Below are 19343 nucleotides of genomic sequence, written 5' to 3' on the forward strand. Positions count from 1 at the left end.
GAAAGAAATTAGGGAAGCAACACCCTACACAATAGTCACAAATAATATAAAATACCTTGGTGTGACTCTAACTAATGAAGTGAAAGATCTGTATGATAAGAACTTCAAGTCTCTGAAGAAAGAAATTGAAGATCTCAGAAGATGGAAAGACCTCGCATGCTCATGGAATGGCAGGACTAATATACTAAAAATGGCTATCCTGCCGAAAGCAATCTACAGATTCAATGCAATCCTCATCAAAATTCCAACTCAATTCTTTACTGAAATAGAAAGGGCAATTTGAAAATTCATCTGGAATAATAAAAAACCTAGGACAGCAAAAACTATTCTCAACAATAAAAAAAGCTCTGGTAGATTCACCATGCCTGACATTAAGCTGTACTACAAAGCAATTGAGATAAAAACTGCATGGTATTGGTACAATGAGACCTGTAGATCAATGGAACAGAATTGAAGATCCAGAAATGAATCCATATACCTATGGTCACTTGATCTTTGACAAGGGAGCTAAAACCATCCAGTGGAACGAAGACAGCATTTTCAACAAATTGTGCTGGCACAACTGGTGGTTATCATGTAGAAGAATGCAAATTGATCCATTCTTATTTCCTTGTACAAAGCTCAAGTTTAAGTGGATCAAAGACCTCCACATAAGACCAGAGACACCTAAATTAATAGAGGGGAGAGTGGGGAAAAGCCTCGAAGATATGGGCACAGGGGAAAATTTCCTGAACAGAACAGCAATGACTTGTGCTGTAAGATCAAGAATTTACAAATGGGCCGGGCCGTGGTGGCACACGCCTTTAATCCCAGCACTCGGGAGGCAGAGGCAGGCGGATTTCTGAGTTTGAGGCCAGCCTGGTCTACAAAGTGAGTTCCAGGACAGCCAGAGCTATATAGAGAAACCCTGTCTCGAAAAACCCAAAAAAATAAAATAAAATAAAATAAATAAATAAAATAAAATAAAATAAAATAAAATAAAAAAGAAAAAGAAAAAGAATTTACAAATGGGCCAGGCATGGTGGAGCAGGCCTTTAATCCCAGCACTTGGGAGGCAGAGGCAAGTGGATTTCTGAGTTCGAGGCCAGCCTGGTCTACAAAGTGAGTTCCAGGACAGCCAGCGCTATACAGAGAAACCCTGTCTTGAAAAACCATAAATAAATAAATAAATAAATAAATAAATAAATAAATAAATAAATAAATAAATGAAATAATTGACAAATGGGATCCCATAAAATTGCAAAGCTTCCGTAAGTCAAAAGACACTGTCAATAAGACAAAAAAGCCACCAACAGATTGGGAAAGGATTTTTACCAATCCTAAATCTGATAGGGGATTAAAATCCAATATATACAAAGAGCTCAAGAAGCTGGACTCCAAAAATTAAAACAACCCCATTAAAAAATGGGGTACAGTGCTAAACAAAGAATTCTCAACTGAGGAATACCGAATGCCTGAGAAGCACCTGAAAAAATGTTCAACATTCTTAATCATCAGGCAAATGCAAATTGAAACAACCCTGAGATTTCACCTCACACCAGTCAGAATGGCTAAGATCAAAAATTAAGGTGAGAGCAGATGCTGGCGAGGATGTGGAGAAAGAGGAACACTCCTTCATGCTGGTGGGATTGCAAGCTTGTACAACCACTCTGGAAGTCAGTCTAGAGGTTTCTCAGAAAATTGGACATTATACTACCAGAAGAGCCAGCAATACCTCTCCTAGGCATATAAACAGAAGAAGTTCCAACTGATAATAAGAACACATGCTCCACTATGTTCATAGCAGCCTTATTTATAATAGCCAGAAGCTGGAAAGAACCCAGATGTCCCTCAACAGAAGAATGATACAGAAATGTGGTACTTTTACAGAATGGGGTACTACTCAGCTATTAAAAACAATGTATTTATGAAATTCTTGGACAAATGGATGTATCCCGAAAGTTCCCTATACCCTCCCCCTGCCCTGCTACCCTACCCACCCACTCCTGCTACTTGGCTCTGGCATTCCCCTGTACTGGGGCATATAAAGTTTGCAATACCAAGGGGCCTCTCTTCCCAGTGATGGCCAACTAGGCCATCTTCTGCTACATATGCAGCTAGAGACATTAGTTCTGGGGGTACTGGTTAGTTCATATTGTCGTTCCACCAATAGGGCAACAGACCCCTTCAGCTCCTTGGGTGCTTTCTCTAGCTTCTAGAGATCACATTTGAAATGTCTATAATGAAAATATCGGGGGCTGGTGAGATGGCTCAGTGGGTAAGAGCACCCGACTGCTCTTCCGAAGGTCCGGAGTTCAAATCCCAGCAACCACATGGTGGCTCACAACCATCTGTAACAAGATCTGACGCCCTCTTCTGGAGTGTCTGAAGACAGCTACAGTGTACTTACATATAATAAATAAATAAATCTAAAAAAAAAAAAAAAAAGAAAATATCCCTTTTTTAATTTTTTTATTAGGTATTTTCTTCATTTACATTTCCAGTGCTATCCCAAAAGTCCCCCATACCCTCCCCTCCTGCTCCCCTACCCACCCACTCCCACTAATATCTAATAAAAAAATAATTTTTGGGTTGGTTGGTTGGTTGTTTTGGGGCTTTTTTGTTTTTGTTTTGTTTTGTTTTGGTCTTTTTTGTTTGTTTGTTTGGTGGTGGTGGTGGGTTTTGGGGTTTTTTTGTTTTGGTTTGGTTTGTTTTGGCTTGGTTTAGTTTTTGGTTTTGGTTTTGTGTTGGAGACCATACCATGAGAAAAAGCCTTTCACTGTCTCCCACCTGGACAATCCAAATGGCCGGTTGTCACTCCCTTCTCCCTGTTCCCTTCCTGGCACCTGAGGCTGTAAAAGCTGAATTATAGTCCCCTCTTTCTTATCTCTTCCTGACCATGACTTCCAAGAACATGAGTTACTCACTGAGCCCAGCCTGACACCCACGGCTGTTAAGGAGGATCTATGTTCCGGAGATAAGACTCAGAGTGCCCGCTGCCTGGAGCCTGACTTCAGCCCTCATGTCAGCAGATGCCCACTTCTTTGTTCTTTGTTAATTCTCCCTCGACTCCTCCCTATTCCCCTTGATGTATGCTTTAAAACCCAGCATTTCAGCCTAATAAACGGAGACCTTGATAGGAAAGATCTACTTGGTCTTCGGCTCTTCTTTCTCTCCCATCCTATTTTCTTCCAGGTTTGTGGTCCCCCTTGAACCCACGAATAACTGAGTCCTGCGGGACGGGATAGTTTTGGTTTTGGGTTTTTGTTTTTTGTTTTTTTTTTTTGTTTTTTTTTTTGTAGTGTTTTGTTTTTTTGTTTTTTGTTTTTTTTTTTTTTTTTTCTGTGTTGCCCTGGCTGTGCTAGAAATCACTCTGTAGACCAGACTGGCCTCCAACTCAAAAATCTGCCTGCCTTTGCCTCCTAAGTGCTTGGATTAAAAGTGTCTGCCACCACTGTCAGGAAATAAATAAATCTGAAAAGAAAAGAAAAGAAAAGAAAAGAAAAGAAAAGAAAAGAAAAGAAAAGAAAAGAGAAATATCAGAAGAAAATTGACTCCTTCTTCAGTGCTTTGGGTTTTCAAAGTAAATGTAGAATTTCGTGAATTAGGAAGGAGTCAAAGGTCAGTGTGGTGGGTGGTACAATAAATAGTGTATCCTAGTGGGAGAAAAGGGTTATTGTTTATTGTTGTTTTGTTGTCGTGGTTGTTTATATCAAAGGTAGTCAGCCTGACAAGGATTCATATCTCCTGAACCTCCTCTTATCCTTTGTGTTGAGGAGCCAATTGTACAATTGTAGCAGATTGTGAAGCAGAGCTCCCATCAATGGAATGACACGTGGTCATCAGCCACATCAAGAATAAAAGATGGGTCCTGGCACATCCTTACTACAAAAAGGGGGGGGGGTTGCCTTGCCAACTATGTTTGCTTTGTTCCCATGTCTCTTTGTGCACAACTGAGATCACTCTTTGTTTTTAACATTTTGGGGTTCATTTCAAGTACATCTATCTCAGAGAGTGCTCAGATCAGATACCCTCCCATGGGGGAAACACAGCCCCTGTCATGTTGCTGTGTCCCCCATGAGTCTCGTGTGAAATACTCTCTTCTGAATGCTTAATGATCCCAGGATAGAAAATTTCTTGGAAATCTGGGGAAAGAGCACAGAAAAGTACCACAGCAACCAGGAAAACTTCAGAGACTGAGGTAAAAGTTGCTTGCTTGGTGGTCAGGTTTTCTGAAGGTTGTTTAAGAGTGCCTGAGTGAAGGGTTGTACCTCTAAGGGACTCTCAACTTACATCAGAAATCCTTAGAGGTAGAGGATTGAGCACTAAGCACCAAAATAGGAAACAACCGGGTCAAAACTGCTCCACAAAAAAAAAAAAAAAAAAAAGATTTCCCTAGATAGGAAATTTGTCTTTGGTTGCCCCAGAGGCTATTTCACTCCATTCAATATACTGTGCCTGCCTGGGCTACAGAGACATGAACAACGTGTAAGAAGAGACCTTCCAAATCCAGTTTAACTCCTGTTTCTCTCTCTCTCTTTCTCTCTCTCTCTCTCTCTCTCTCTCTCTCTCGCTCTCTCTCTCTCTCCTTGTTCCCTCTCTCTTTTCCTTCATCATGCCTCCACTCAACTGATTCACTGATTCTCTTTTCTTCCCTCTCAACCATGTTTCCTTAGAGAACCTAGAAGTGCTTGGATCAGGTTTTGGAGAAGGGAGAAAAATAGTTACTTGGTATACTTAGGTCTGATATTACCTTAGACCATGTGACCCCAAGCAGATGCCTTTCTGAATAAAATTGTCATGCCAATATATATATTGGCTTTTCGAGACAGGGTTTCTCTATATAGCCCTGGCTGTCCTGGAACTCACTTTGTTAGACTAGGCTGGCCTCGAACTCAGCAAAACTATATTTTAAGAAGGGGTGTTTGTTTGTTTGTTTGTTTGTTTTGTGGGGTTTTTTTGTTTTTTGTTTTTTGTTTTCAGAAACTTAAATTCCAGCCAACACAGAGGAACACAAATCCATCTGATCACAGTCTATGCCATTCTTTTTTTTTTTTTTTTTTTTTTTTTTTTTTTGAGACAGGGTTTCTCTGTATAGCCCTGGCTGTCCTGGAACTCACTTTGTAGACCAGGCTGGCCTCGAACTCAGAAATCCGCCTACCTCTGCCTCCCGAGTGCTGGGATTAAAGGCGTGCGCCACCACGCCCGGCCTATGCCATTCTTGAATGAGGCAAAACAATGCTAAGGGAATGGTCCCAGTTTCTCTGTGTAACAAATCAATAGCTCCATCTACTGGCGATGGGCACACCTCATTCCTACCTCCTTCATGGGTAACTTTCCCAGTGACACCTTGTTTCTGTGAGCTGAGGAGAGCTCAAAGAGAGTTCTACACAATATCACTTGCTGTCCATTGTTACAGTTTGTGTGGTAAGATATATGGATTCATCTTTCTTGCATTGACACTGGAATTTCTTCGTTCTTTGCTTTTCTACTTTCTGCCTGCATGCCTAGTCCATAGGTATGTCTCCTTTATCTATGCTAACTTCAAATGTTTTTTCTAGTATTTTTATGTGTATATCTGTCTGTATGCTTGAGTTTATGTGTGTGTATCACATGCATATGGAATCCACAATAGTCAGAAGATCCCCAGAACTGTAATTATAGACAGTTGTGTTTTGTCATGTGAGATTTGGAAACCACACCTGAGTCCTCTTCAAGAGCAGTAAGTTCTCAAGACCATTGACCCATCTCAGGTGTCTTTTTAAGGAAAGAAGGTGTCATCACATTTAATCTGTGAGGTGCATGAATCCACAGAGGGAGTTGTGTCCTGGTGAAGGATGGACTCCTTTTATCCTGGTAATAAACTCACCACAAGCAAAAGGTAACCGTGTTAGTTTTGCCTTCATCTTCCTGGAAGCAAAAATAATTTCAGCTGTGTAGGAAAGACGCTGGAGAAACAGCCTGTGCTGGGAATTAATGTCTGCTCTTTTGCCCAGTTTCTCCAAGCCAGTTTCCTTTAAAATACTCTCTCCCTTCCCAAGACTCCTTTATTCCAAGCTGGTTGTCTGCTTTCATTCCTGTACTACTAGGCCCTGGACATTCTTCCTTTTGTTTCTGCTTTCCAGTTACAATAATATAAACAGGCTAAAGAGAACAAGCTGATGGCACCTCTTACAGATTTCTGTGTTCTGAACCTCTAGATTGCAGTTTCTCAAACAAAATAACAGTAAAGTAAAAGACTGCTGACAGTTTATGGTGGTTTGAATAAAAATGGCCTTAATAGGCTTATAAATTTGAATGCTTGGTCATTAGGAAGTGGCACTATTAGGAGGCATAGCCTTGTTACAGTAGGTGTGTCCTTGTTAGAGGAAGTGTGCCACTGGGCAGGTAGGTTTTGGGGTTTCAAATGCTCAAGCCAAGTCCAGTGTTTTTCTTCCTCATACTGCCTGGAGAACTCTTGGCTCCTTCTCCAGCACCTGTGTGCCACCATGCTTTCCACTATGCTGATAATGGACTAACCTCTGAACCTGTAAATAAACTCCAGTTAAATAAATGTTTCTTTTTATATGCGTTGTTGTGGTCATTGTGTCACTTCACAACAATAGGACATTGACTAAGATACACAGTCCATGGGGAGAATATAGAGTACTCTGCCACCCAACCAAGAGAGAGACAGAGACAGAGACAGACAGAGACAGAGAGACAGAGACAGAGACAGAGAGAGAGAGAGAGAGAGAGAGAGAGAGAGAGAGAGAGACCTTGTAGTATAATTTCAGGATCATAGGTTTCCAGGCCTCCTTAGTTGCGCTCTACTGGACATTGTAAACTGCAGCTTGAGAATTCTCTGTGTACTACTGTTTCTAGCTGCTGATACATTCATGTAAAACAAAACAAGGCTATGTAAGATCAATCTCTGGAGTGTAGAAAGCATTTTAAAAATGTTTTTTGACTGTGTTAGTACTAGGGCATTCCAAACCCAGGCGCTAACAATGTGACCCATGACCTGTGTTGCTAAGCCAATGACCCTCATATCGCAGAACCCACTTGGCTCACCTCCCACCCTTACTTGTGTTACATCGCTTTCCATATAAATTAGGAGATCACCCCCTCCTCACTCTCTTTTTCTTCTTTCCCCTTCCACTTGCCCTGCCGCTCCTTTTCTTCTCTTCCTAACAGTAAACCATTCTCATGTGCAAACTGCCTTGGCCTGGTGTGCTGTTCAGGTATATCCATAAAATATTATTATTAATACATCAGACTGTCTTGTCTTTTATGTACGATTTATCTAGGCTTTGAAAAGCCACATCATTTGCTTATTTATTATATCATCCATGTATGTAGTTTGGATCCAGCTTTCTTTTTCTTTTCTTTCCTTTTTTTTTTTTAAGATGGTGTTACATAGCACTGTCCTCTAAGTCAAATAATTTCCATCTTCATAAGACCAGCTGTTTCTGCTCATAAAGGTTTATTGCAACTGGACTTGTTGTTTGTTTGTTGATGATGTTTCTTTTATAAAGTGGGGAATGAACAAGATCAGGATCCTCATCTAGGCAGCCAGCCACCCCTCCCAGACAATGGTAAGCAATTCTGCCCTAATTTCATGTAGCCTTTGGGGATTAGGGAGGAGCTAGAGTACAAAGACTGTGAAAGAAAAGGGAGAGGAGGCTGTCAGTAACCCCTTACCAATACTCAACAAATAAACCCAATAAAGTATTGTCCTCCCCACTCCCAGAATGATCTTTGATGAAACTGAACTTTAGTTATTGGGACCTTATGAGAAGGGATAAAAATTGTTTAATTCTCCCCACACAACAGGGAGAAAATTCTCAAAACTGATTTGTTAATATTACTAAGTAAGAAAGAAAAAGGCCTGTTGTGATAGTGTATGCCTTTAACTCCAGCACTCAAGAAGCAGAGGCAAATATATTCAAGGCCAGCCTGGTCTACATAGCTTGTTCCAGGATAATCAAAACTACCTAACATAACTCTCTCTCAAAAAAAAAAAAAAAGTTCCAAATGGAAATATTAGTATGTTCTTTTAGATACATTTATTTACTATATGTGTATGAATATTTTCCTGCATGCATGCATTTCTTACACTTCCATGTTGCTGTTCATCATCAAAAGCAGTGAGAGCAGGAACCTGGAGGCAGGAGCTGATGCAGAGTCCATGGAGGGTGCTTCATACTGGCTTGTCCCTCATGGTTTTCTCAGCCTGCATTTTATACAACCTAGAACTGTAGAACACCAGCCTAGAGGTGGCAACACCCACAATGAGCTGTGTCCTCCCTCACCAATCACTAATTAAGAAAATGTCCTACAGGCTGGCTTATGGCCCAACATTATGGAGACTTTTTCTCAATAGAGGTTCCCTCCTCTCAAATGTCTGCATCTTATATCAAGCTGTCATAAACATAGCCAGCACAAGCCCTGATTTCTGGTTTCAAAATGATTCTTGGGTTACCTTTTCAGAGAGGGAAATAATAAAATACTAGTAGCTGGATATGATGGCACTCATCTTTAATCCCAGCACTTAGGAGGCAGAAACAGGAGGATCTCTGTAAGTTTGAAGCAGCCTGATATATATAGTTCCAGGATAATCAAGGCTATATAGAAAGACCCTGTCTCAAAAAGAAAATAAGTAACACCAAACCCAAAATAAACAATCACTGAAGGCTTGTTAAGACAAAATTCTTCTAGTCAAGAGGATAAAATTTCTATCTAGGATGAAAACCTCACCTTCCAGTTGAGCCAGGTCAGTCACTCAGTCAAGAGACCAGGATCATCTTAAAGCATACTTAAGCCATCACTTATTGTAACAAGAACTTATTGTTGCCTGGTTTTTTATGATCAACATATTCTAGCTACATTTGGCGGGGGGGGGGGAGTAAAATAAAGTGGAGAATCAAAGTAACCATTTGGGGTTTTATTGTTGTTTCTGTCAAAAGTGATCATTAAAGGCTAGGTAAAATATTTAGGTTTAGATGGAATGTTAAGGCCTAGATGGAATGTTAAGCCCTAGATTACTGTTACCTGGCTAGCCTGCCATTGTAAGGAAACTTTCTCATATGTTTCTACTGTCACTAGGAACCTTTCTATGCCAAGTTGATTATATATTCTGTTATGTTCTGTGCCTCTGGAAACCGATCATGATTAGAAGTCAGTAAAACTGCTTTGTGTAGTTACCCACAATAAACCTGGACCAAAACTAACCACCCAACAGCACTTCCTGCACCTGTGTATAAGCGTTTACAGTATTAGCTTTTATAAGCTGCCCCTGTGGTGGACCCCAACTTAAGAAACTATTTTAAATAAGTCTTCTATTTTGAGTAGTAGTGGAGTAAGGTTTAAGTTCCCAAGACCTCCCTGGGAACTGACATCCTACTTGGCAGAAAGAGGCATGTACATGGGTAACTGACATCCTGGTGGTTGGCAAGTTAACACATATTAGACAAGACGAGTCCCATCTCGCTAGACAAGTTAAAGCATGTTCGAAAACACAAGTCACATCTTGGTAGACAAGTTAAGGCATGAATACAACAAAGACATAGTCCTGAGGAAATCCCCTATCTTTAAGTCCTGATTGGTAGCATAATTTGGCACAGATATCTGTAGATTTTAGTATTAAAAGCTCTGTAGGATATTAACTCAATGTCATGGTTCAGTTATTATATCTGGACCATGGACCTGGTAAATCAGTCCTGAGGTGTATACTTCATATTGGCTCAATAAAGTATCTCTGTCTAATTGATATAGGTGTTTTGTGTGGTTTGCGAGGTGATTTCTAGACCCTAACAGTAATTAGGTATTCTGTTTTTGCTGTTTGTTTGTTTGTTTGTTTGTTTTTAAACAAAGGTAAGCAGAAGACCATAAGTTCAAGGACAGCCTGCCCCTGTAGTGAGACCCTGTCTTAAAGCATATAAACAGCAATGTTCAATGTTGAGACTTTCTGGAGGAGGAGGAATAAAAACACCAAACACTGGTTGAATTAGAAGTAGCCCCTCACTTTTGTCTGTTGGGTTTTCTTGCTTGTTGCTTGAGACATGCTGAGATGGAAGTGAAGAACTCATTTCTCCTACTTGGCCTTTTGTGTCCTTCTCCTTGCATCCTAAAATTGATTTCTATGATGTCCTACATTCTGAAGCATGGCATGTAAGAACCAGAGCAGAAGAGAAGGGGAACCACTGAAGAAAGGGCTGAAGTGAATGGAGAGAAAAACCAGTAGGACTTGTATGTGTCTAGAAGGCTAGTTTTCTGGTAGCACATAATGGCTGCCATTAGAAGGAACAGAAGAGACTAGAAGCCACCAGCCAGGTGGCATCAAGATTCTTTCCTTGAGGCTAGTGAAATGGCTCAGTGGTTAAAAGTACTTGCTGCTTTTTAGAAGACCTCAGTTTGGTACCTAACACACAAATCAGCCAGCTCCCTGCTCTAGGGATCCGTTCCAAGGGATCCAATGCACTCTGGCCACCAGGGGCACCTGCACATAAACCCATGCAGGCAGGCGCTTACAAATACAAATAAATAGAAGTGAAGGCTTTGCTTCCTTCCTTCATATACAACCCCCCCCACCACCACCACCACCTTCATTTTGAAAAGGTGTTATAGTCCAGGTTGGCTTCAAATTCTTTGGTCTGCCTCAACCCTTCAGTTGCCATATTGCTTCTAAGAGTAATAGATGTGGAAGAGGTGAGAGTTAAATTGGAGGAAAATATGGAATAGAATAATGAACATGAAGGTGAAATCCTTTTTGTAATATTTCAAACTCAGTAGTGCAACTTTCTAGAATTTTTACAAAGTTAAAGGTCTATCGTCTTAATGACATCTCACAAGAGCACAAAACTATGACTTCTTTTGGTGTTTCAAAATTATTTTTGAATGAGAATTCAGACTCTGAAGGAAGCCCTATCTATCAGCAGAGTCTCAATAGTGATTCTAATGAATCAGAAGCTTCTATTCCAGAGATAGCAAAAATAATAATAGCACCTTCCTTTTATGCCCCAATAATAGCAGTCTTCCTTTTATGCCCTGAGAGGAACCTTTGGTTCATTTGAACTTATCTGTCTTTTCTTTTTAATTCCCCATCTTAGTTGAACATGTTTCTCACCATCCTCTTCTCTGGATGGTCTCTTGCCTTATTAATTCATTATATTGCACCGTTCATCTTTTTCTAATAATATATTTTTTAACCAAAAAAAAAAAAAAAAACCACCAACAATAAAAAAAAAAAAAAAAAAAAAAAAAAGGAGGGGACTGAAAGGATGGCTCAGAGGCCAGAGGACCTGAGTTCAATTTCCAGCAACCACATGGTGGCTCACAGCCATTTGTAATGTGATCTGATGCCCTCATGTGGTGTGTCTGAGGACAGAGACACTGTACTCACATAATAAATAAATAAATAAATAAATAAATAAATAAATAAATAAATCTTAAAAAAAAACAAGGAAAGAACATGCTTCATAATTCCTACTCACATTCACACATGTGCATTCTCTCTCTATTCTCATTGGAACCTACTTATTTTGTAGGGAAAAAAAACACAACATGAATATATTAATTTAATGTCAGAATTCAAGATGCCAGGGGAAAAAATAGACCAGAGAGTATAATGTATTGGGAACTTACTGTCAGAAGTAGGATCCTGGGCATCAGAAAGACCAGGGTGATCCTCATGATTTTGGGCCAGAAGGAAGGTATGTTTAGTGGTTAGTGTTAGGTCTGGGTTGATTGAGGAGATGTGGAAATAAAAGGAGAGTGTCTTCTATAGATTCTAAAGAGGTAGATAAAGTTCAGCAGTCTCTCAGTGAGAGCAAAGAGTGTACCCGAGCATGGTGGGAAAATGGGAGAGGGGGTGCTTGGGGCTTTCTTGGGCAGAAGGAACTTTGGAGGAGGAAAGTTTTATTTTAGATTTGCTCTTTGTAGCTTCAAGGCCAATAATGCCTGAAGGGATTCTTACTGCTGTGAAGGTTCTTGTCCTGCAGGTATTCTTATGGGTATGCTGATGTGGGATTTGTTTCTCAGTTTGAGATTCATTGTGTTAAATCAATAACCCTTCAGGATGGGGGAAGGGGAGCCCCAAGCAGTGTGTGGGCCTTTAATCCCAGAAAATTTACATGGCTTTGCATACCTTTAGTATGCAAACTAACTGGGGAGGCAAAGGCAGGTGGATCTCTATGTGTTTGAGGCCAGCCTGATCAACATAGACAGTTTCAGAACAGCCAGGGCTACATATAGAGTCTCTGTCTCATAAAATAAACAAACACATCCAAGTAAACACTATGGTAAGCAGTATTAATTAACAGCACTCTGGCAATCATGGTGTTTTCCCATCTAAGGTATCTGTAGTCACATCAAGATGAATCCTAATAGTGGCTTTGAAAAAGGGAAAGCTCTACTTCTCTTAAAAGGGAAATAACACCAGCTTGCTATCCTCTCAGCTCTCCTGGTGACCAAATGACATATTTCTAAACTAGTCTGGGTTCCCTGTGTGCAGCCTGGGTGAATAACAACAATACAAGCAGCTTATGTAAAAACTCCTGAACTGGGTTAGGAAGGGAAAGGTAACTCCAAGAAGAGAAGGTCACAAGCAAATGGGGGAGAAGGATTCAGTGGGAGTGCCTAGGGTATGGAGAAAATGGCAAAACACATGTCTGTGTGCCCCATGGTACAAAAGAAATCAGCTATAGAGGTGTATTTGGGGTAGAATGATTTCAAGCAATCTGGCTGCCCTGAGCCTGAGCAGAAGTCCTTCTGCAGCTTCTGAGGTTCATTGTTAGTGAGGGCTAAGGGTGTCAGTAGAGTGCTGTGAGCCAATGAGCACACACTTTTCCAGTGGCAGGAACTGTGCCATAATTATTATTCCTTACTAGAGAGCACTTTTATTAGATAGATTTACCATCTTGATTTGAGCCAACTATGATTCACCATATTATAAACATTGATTTCTTAGATTCTCTTCTCTCTCCAATGGAGTCTACAATTTACAATAGTAGTAACAGTGATAATGATAAAAATAATTATGGGGCTGAAGAGAAGTCTCAATTGTTAAAAGCAGTTTCTGTTCCTATCACCCACATCAGGTGGCTTACAATTACCTGCACCTCTAGCTCTTGAGGATCCCTTCCCTCTTCTGGCCGATTAAGGAACTGCACTCCCAAGGACAAGCACATATACATATATTTAAAAATAAAAATTAAATTAAAAATAATTAAAAAGGATTATTAGCTGGTCATTGTGGAATGCATATACAGCCCCAGCACCAAGACAGGAGGAGCATGAATTTGAGGAATGTTGAGCTACAATAGTGAGTTCCAGACAAGCCTTGGTGAGATAGGAGAGACACTGTCTCAAAAGTTGTTGGTTTTTTTGTTTGTTTGTTTGTTTGTTTTTAAATTAAAAAAAAAATAGTTAGCTGGGCATGGTGGTGCACGCCTTTAATCCCAGCACTCCGGAAGCAGAGGCAGGTGAATTTCTGAGTTTGAGGCCAGCCTGATCTACAAAGTGAGTTCCAGGACAGCCAGGGCTATACAGAGAAACCATGTCTTCAACCCCCCGCTCCCAAAAAAAAAACCAGTTTTCCCAGACTACCCTGAAGCTTACTATATGTGGGAATAACCATGAGCTTGGATTCTCCCATTGCCATCTATAAGTGATAGGATCACAGGCTGTGCCACCACACCAAGTTTAACAATTGGGATTATTATGTAGGGAAATTTTTTGCTTATCTGTGGTGCAGATATCACAAAAAAAATTATAAACAGATCCATGTTTTCCCATCAGCTTTCATTAATGTGTTTAATGTGTGGTGCAAAACAATTCTTCTTTGTCCAGTGTTGCCCAGAGAAGCTAAAGGATTGAACATCCCTGCTTTAAGAGACTGAGGAAAAGAAATTGAAGAAGACACTAGAATTGATATTGTACAAATGGCTTTATTTCTGGAAGCCATCTAGAGATTTACTGGGATACTCCTCAACATTCTAATGACATTCTTCACAGAACTAGGAAAAGCAACCCAAAATTTCATATGGAAACACATACACACACATATCAAAACCAACCAGTAGAAAGAGAACTATTGCAGATAGCACAATACCCAATCTCAGATTATAACACAGAGCCATACTAACAAAGATAGCACAGTACTGTCACAAAACAGACTTGTAAATCAAAGAAATAGCATAAGACTAGAGATAACACACACAGTTATAGTCAACTTTTTGTTTGATTTGGTTTAGTTTTTTGAGTTTTTTTGAGACAGGATCTCTGTATATAGCCTTGGATAGCCTGAAACTCACTATGTTGGCCAGACTGGTTTCAAACTCAGAGATCTACCTGCCTCTGCTTACCAAGTGCTGATATTAAAAAATGGTACACTACAGTGCCTGACCCAGTCACCCATCTTTCTTAATGAAGCAGTAAAAAACATACATTATAGAAAAGGCAAATGGTGCTGAAAAACAAAAATGGATTTCTCAATGAAAAAGAACCAAATCTCTAGATCCATTTCTCTCACTGTGCAAAAATTAAAATAATTAATTAAAAATAGATTAAATGAACTATTGCAGTAACCCAAACTTTAAAACTGCTGTGGGCAGATACTTCAAGATACAGGGAAAGATTGTTTAAACAGGACATCAATAGTATAGAGAACAGCCTAAGGATTAATAAATGGAATTGGCCGGGCATGATGGCACACGCCTTTAATCCCAGCACTCGGGAGGCAGAGGCAGGCGGATTTCTGAGTTCGGGGGCAGCCTGGTCTACAAAGTGAGTTCCAGGACAGCCAGGGCTATACAGAGAAACCCTGTCTTGAAAAACAAAAACAAAACAAAACAAAACAAAAAACAAATAAATGGAATTGTATGAAATTAGGTAGCCTCTGCACAACAAATAGCCAGATTACAGAGGACCCTACTGCCAGACTGTAGTGGAACACACCTTTTATCCCAGAACTTGGGAGGCAAAGGAAGCAGATTTTTGTGAGTTTGAAGCCAGGTCTACAAAGTGACTTCCAGAACAGCCAAGGCTATGCAGAGAAACTTTGTCTCAAAAAAGAGAGAGAATGAGAGAGAGGGGGAGAGAGGGAGAGAAGGGGACAGGGAGAGAGAGGGAGAGAAGTGGGGAGGGAGAGACGGGGGAGGGAGGGAGAGAGAGAGAGAGAATGAGAGAGGAGCCTACAAAACAGGAAAGTATCCTTCAAATCTACACATCAAACAGGGAATTACTTTCCAGGATACAAAAAGATCTAAAAAACTGAAACATCCCAACATAAGTTATTCAATTGATAAATGAGATAATGAACTGAAGAAGATATTCTCAGAAAAGAAATATAGGGCAGAGGGGGGAGCTCAGCTAGTATACACTTGCAGCCAGTCCTGTTGACCTGTATTCAATTCCTCAGATCCATGTGGTAATAAAAAGAGCAGACTCCTACAAATGTCCTCTGGTGCCGTCCCTGAAAGGAAATAAAACTTGAGACCTGTGATTCATGTAATGTATGTCAAATAGCTCAAAGAGTTGTTTGTGAGCTTTGAAACCTGGGGCTGAGAATATAGCAGAACAGACCAGGACATGCCCGGGCAGGCCCATCGCCTCCCTATCTCCCACCCCTCTGACCTCAGGCTGCTGATGTTTAAATGGACCAATCATGTGAAACCGCGCCAATTCCTCCCCCAGCCCCACTCCTTTTCTATAAAAACCCCTAGCTTCCAAGCCTCGTGGTCGAATCCACTGTCTCCTGTGTGAGATACGTTTCGACCCGGAGCTCCGCCATTAAAATACCTCGTGTTGTTACATCAAGGCGTTGTGTTCTATTCGTGATTCTTGGGTGCACGCTGAATCGGGAGTTGGGTGGGGGTTTTCCTACTAGGTTCTTTCATCCCCACTCCATACACACTCTTATACATATGCATATATGCATGCACATGAAATAAATGTAAATGTGATAACTTTTTATAAAGAAGAAATCAAGATGGTCAATAAGTACTTGGAATGTAAATGCTATCAAGTAAATGCTAAATAAAACTGCTATGGTGGGATAGGGGAAAAGGCCCAGTGGCTGAGTGTATTTGCTGCTCTTCTAGAGGATTCTAGCTCAGTTCTCAGCATTGGGTAACTTACAACCACTTGTAAATTGGGCTTCAGAAGATCCACTGACGTCTTCATGCCTCTGTGAACACCTGCAGTTGACACCTGTATATACACACACAGGAACACGCACAGACTGTAAATAAAAATATAATATAAAACTTTAATAATGAAAATAAACTGCTTTGAGATTCCATCTCACCCAAATCAGAATAACTATCACAGAAAAACATAGCAACATAACCTGGTGAGAACTTTGTGAGCAAAGAAAGCTTATTCACTGTTAGTGGAAATATAAACGTGTACAGCCACTGTGGAAATGGACGTGAATGTTCCTCAGAACGCGAAAGATATACTCCTTGCATGATTCAGTGATACCACTCTTCCATATACACCTGAAGGTCTTCATGAGAATGTACCAAAGAGATAATTATCATGGGACTTCTCTCATATGTGGAATCTAGATTTAAAAACAGATACGTCATCTACAGAACAGCATTTGCAAGTCACAACAGTAGAAAGCAGATCATGAGAGCAGAGGAAGAGAACTTTGGAGAATTGGGAAATAGAAAGGTAAGTAAGGAAATTAGCAGGAAGTGGGAGTGGATTACTGTGAAGGGCAGTAAGACATGAGGGTGAGTGAGAACAAAATCGCATTCGGTATGTGAACGTGATGAAACTCGGTACATTGATAACTACCTCGGAGTTGCTTTGCTAAGGGATACACGGGTACACTGAGAAGCAGCACTGAACCTTTCTTCAAAGAGGACTGTTTCCTTTCCCTTTTTCCTTTTCATCTGTCTTTTTCTTTTGGATGCTGGCCAGGGCCTAAGTATACTTTAAAAGTCCCCAGACAGAGCTTTGGGCTTCCTTGCTCTCTCTCTAAAGGCTCCCTCCTAAGGAGCTCTCTCCCACTCTGCAGCTGCCTGCCACCTTGTGGCTGATCTCTACTCACCAAGCAGCTATAAGATTTATAACTTGCCTACCCTGGGGTTTGTCTTTTAAACTCTAATAAAATTTCCTTGAGCACCAGAAATAAAACATAAAAAATAAATCAACTGAGGAGTCTGTTAAGGTTGTCCAGAAGGATTGGTACTTAAGAGCTTGCTTTTCAGTCAAGCTCCCAGGTAATGCTGATAGCTCTCCATCTGAGGCAGGGCCAATCTAGGAACAAAAGGGGAACAAAAAAAATCAAAGGACCAGGGCTGGAGGGAACGCAGCATTTTCAAACACTTCTCGCCCTTCCAGAGGGTCAGATATCTTTCCCAAAACCCCAAACAAGCTTCTTAACCAAATCTTCAGCTCCGAGGGATCTGATGTCCCCTCTGACAAGGCATGTACATAGTTCACATACTTACATGTGACAAAATATGCATACACATAAAAATGTTTTTTAAAAGAAAAGAACAGAAAATAACACCTCATCACTCTCCTGGTTTGAATTTATGTCTGCTGGCTGACACTCAACAGTTTCCACAAATCTGACCAGACTGCCCTCAGGAAACATCAGATATGAGATAGTTAAAAAAACAAAACCAAACCAAACAAACAAACAAAAACAAGACCGGAACTATGCACCCACATAACCTGTGTGTAAGAAAGAACCCTTTGATGTGTGTTCTATCTCTACTAGCTTTTCTTTAACTGCACAAGGCACCTCAAAAGGTCTCTTCAGGGATGGAATTCTGTGGATTAGAAAAGGACATTATTAGGCATATGACAAAAAATAAGTTTGCTAATACATAATTTTCTTTATATCTAAACTCACTTGCAAATTAATAGCTTAAAAACTTCCAGATTACATACACAGAGCTACCTCTAAGATAACTAGGTCTATTCTTCCAAAGGCCATACCTTACTGTCTCTAAATGTATCTCTCTCTCTCTGTTTGTGACTTTTTTTTTTAATCACTAAACTGCCACATCTTCCTATTTAATCAGTAAATTAACTAACTTTGCTTCAGTTAGAGTCATTCTGAATTCTTTTCTGTGGAAGATATGAAGGACTAAGGTGCACCTGAGTGGAGGCCACCCAAGGTTTTACAGGGATGTCTCAAGGTGCATGGCTGGCAGTTGAGTTGCATTTTTTCTTTCTTTTTTTTTTTTTTTTTTTTTGGTTTTTCAAGACAGGGTTTCTCTGTAGCCCTGGCTGTTCTGAAACTCACTTTGTAGACCTGGCTGGCCTCGAACTCAGAAATCCACCTGCCTCTGCTTCCCGATTGCTGGGATTAAAGGTGTGCGCCACCACAACCGGCTACATTTTTTTTTTTTTTTCTGACAGTGACAAGCCCCAGTGCCCACTTGGATCTGTGCTGGGCTTAGGTCATTTTTCAAAGGACAAGCTCACAACACATTCCATTTTTAGTCTCAATAGAAAATAGGATAACAAGAAGTCATTGATAGCAGAGGAAATAGGAAAGAGGTCAATGACTTTCATGTGTAATGAAAATAAACAACAGAGCTGTGGTGGTATACTTCTATAAGCCCAGTATTCAGGAGGCTGAGCCAAGATGTTAACATGAGGTCAGTGTGGCCACATAATGGATTCTAGACCAACCTCAAAAATGTTTAAGTATTAAGGTTACAAGGCACATGTCACTATGTGCAACAGCTTAAACACATCTTATTATCTGTTTTTTTTTGGACTTTTTATCTGGGTTACCTACCCATGACTAACTACAACTGCTGTCACTGTCCATAAGATGGTCCTTGGAGCCTTACAAAATCCATGTATGCTCAAGGCTCTTATATAAAATGGTATTCTACTTACAGAGTACATAACCACATTTTCCCATATACTCTGAAGCATCACTATGTCATTCATAATACCTGACACAATGTATATTCCAAGTAAATAATTATTATACTGTATAGTTTGGGAAATAATGTAGCAAAAAGTCTGTTTACAGATGGTTTTGATCTCTGAATATTTTCTGCCTATAACTGAATCCCAAGACTCAGAACCATCAGCTACAAAGAGAACAGTTTTCTTTCCTAAGATGTATGACATGATATGAATCACTGTGTTTGATATCCTATAAACATAAACCTATAAATTTTTCTTTTTAAATTATTTATTCTATGACAGTTTCATATATTATATAATACATTCTGGTCTCACCACTCCATCCTCTCTGATACCATAGCACCACCAAAGACCCCCTCTTCCCAAAAAGACCCCTTCCCTCCACTATCAAAATCTTGCCTTCTTGAAATTTGGGGAGTGGGTGAGGAATGCAGTGAACTTTTATTAATGGTACTCAAGAGATTAGGAAGGGC

At 40.2% G+C, this 19343-nt stretch overlaps 1 long non-coding RNA gene across 1 annotated transcript; it reads right to left on the reverse strand.

Annotated features, from left to right (window-relative positions):
• Positions 1–14877: 14877 nt before the first annotated feature.
• Positions 14878–16857, reverse strand: LOC147005994 (uncharacterized). Its single transcript, XR_015044629.1, has 3 exons — positions 16310–16857; positions 16099–16201; positions 14878–15433 (listed from the first exon to the last, which is right to left on the reverse strand). It is a non-coding gene; the product is annotated as an uncharacterized LOC147005994 (long non-coding RNA).
• Positions 16858–19343: the final 2486 nt, after the last annotated feature.

Source organism: Mus caroli, unplaced genomic scaffold, assembly GCF_978045245.1.
Source record: "Mus caroli unplaced genomic scaffold, Mus_caroli_1 scaffold_1, whole genome shotgun sequence".
Taxonomy (NCBI): Eukaryota; Metazoa; Chordata; class Mammalia; order Rodentia; family Muridae; genus Mus; species Mus caroli.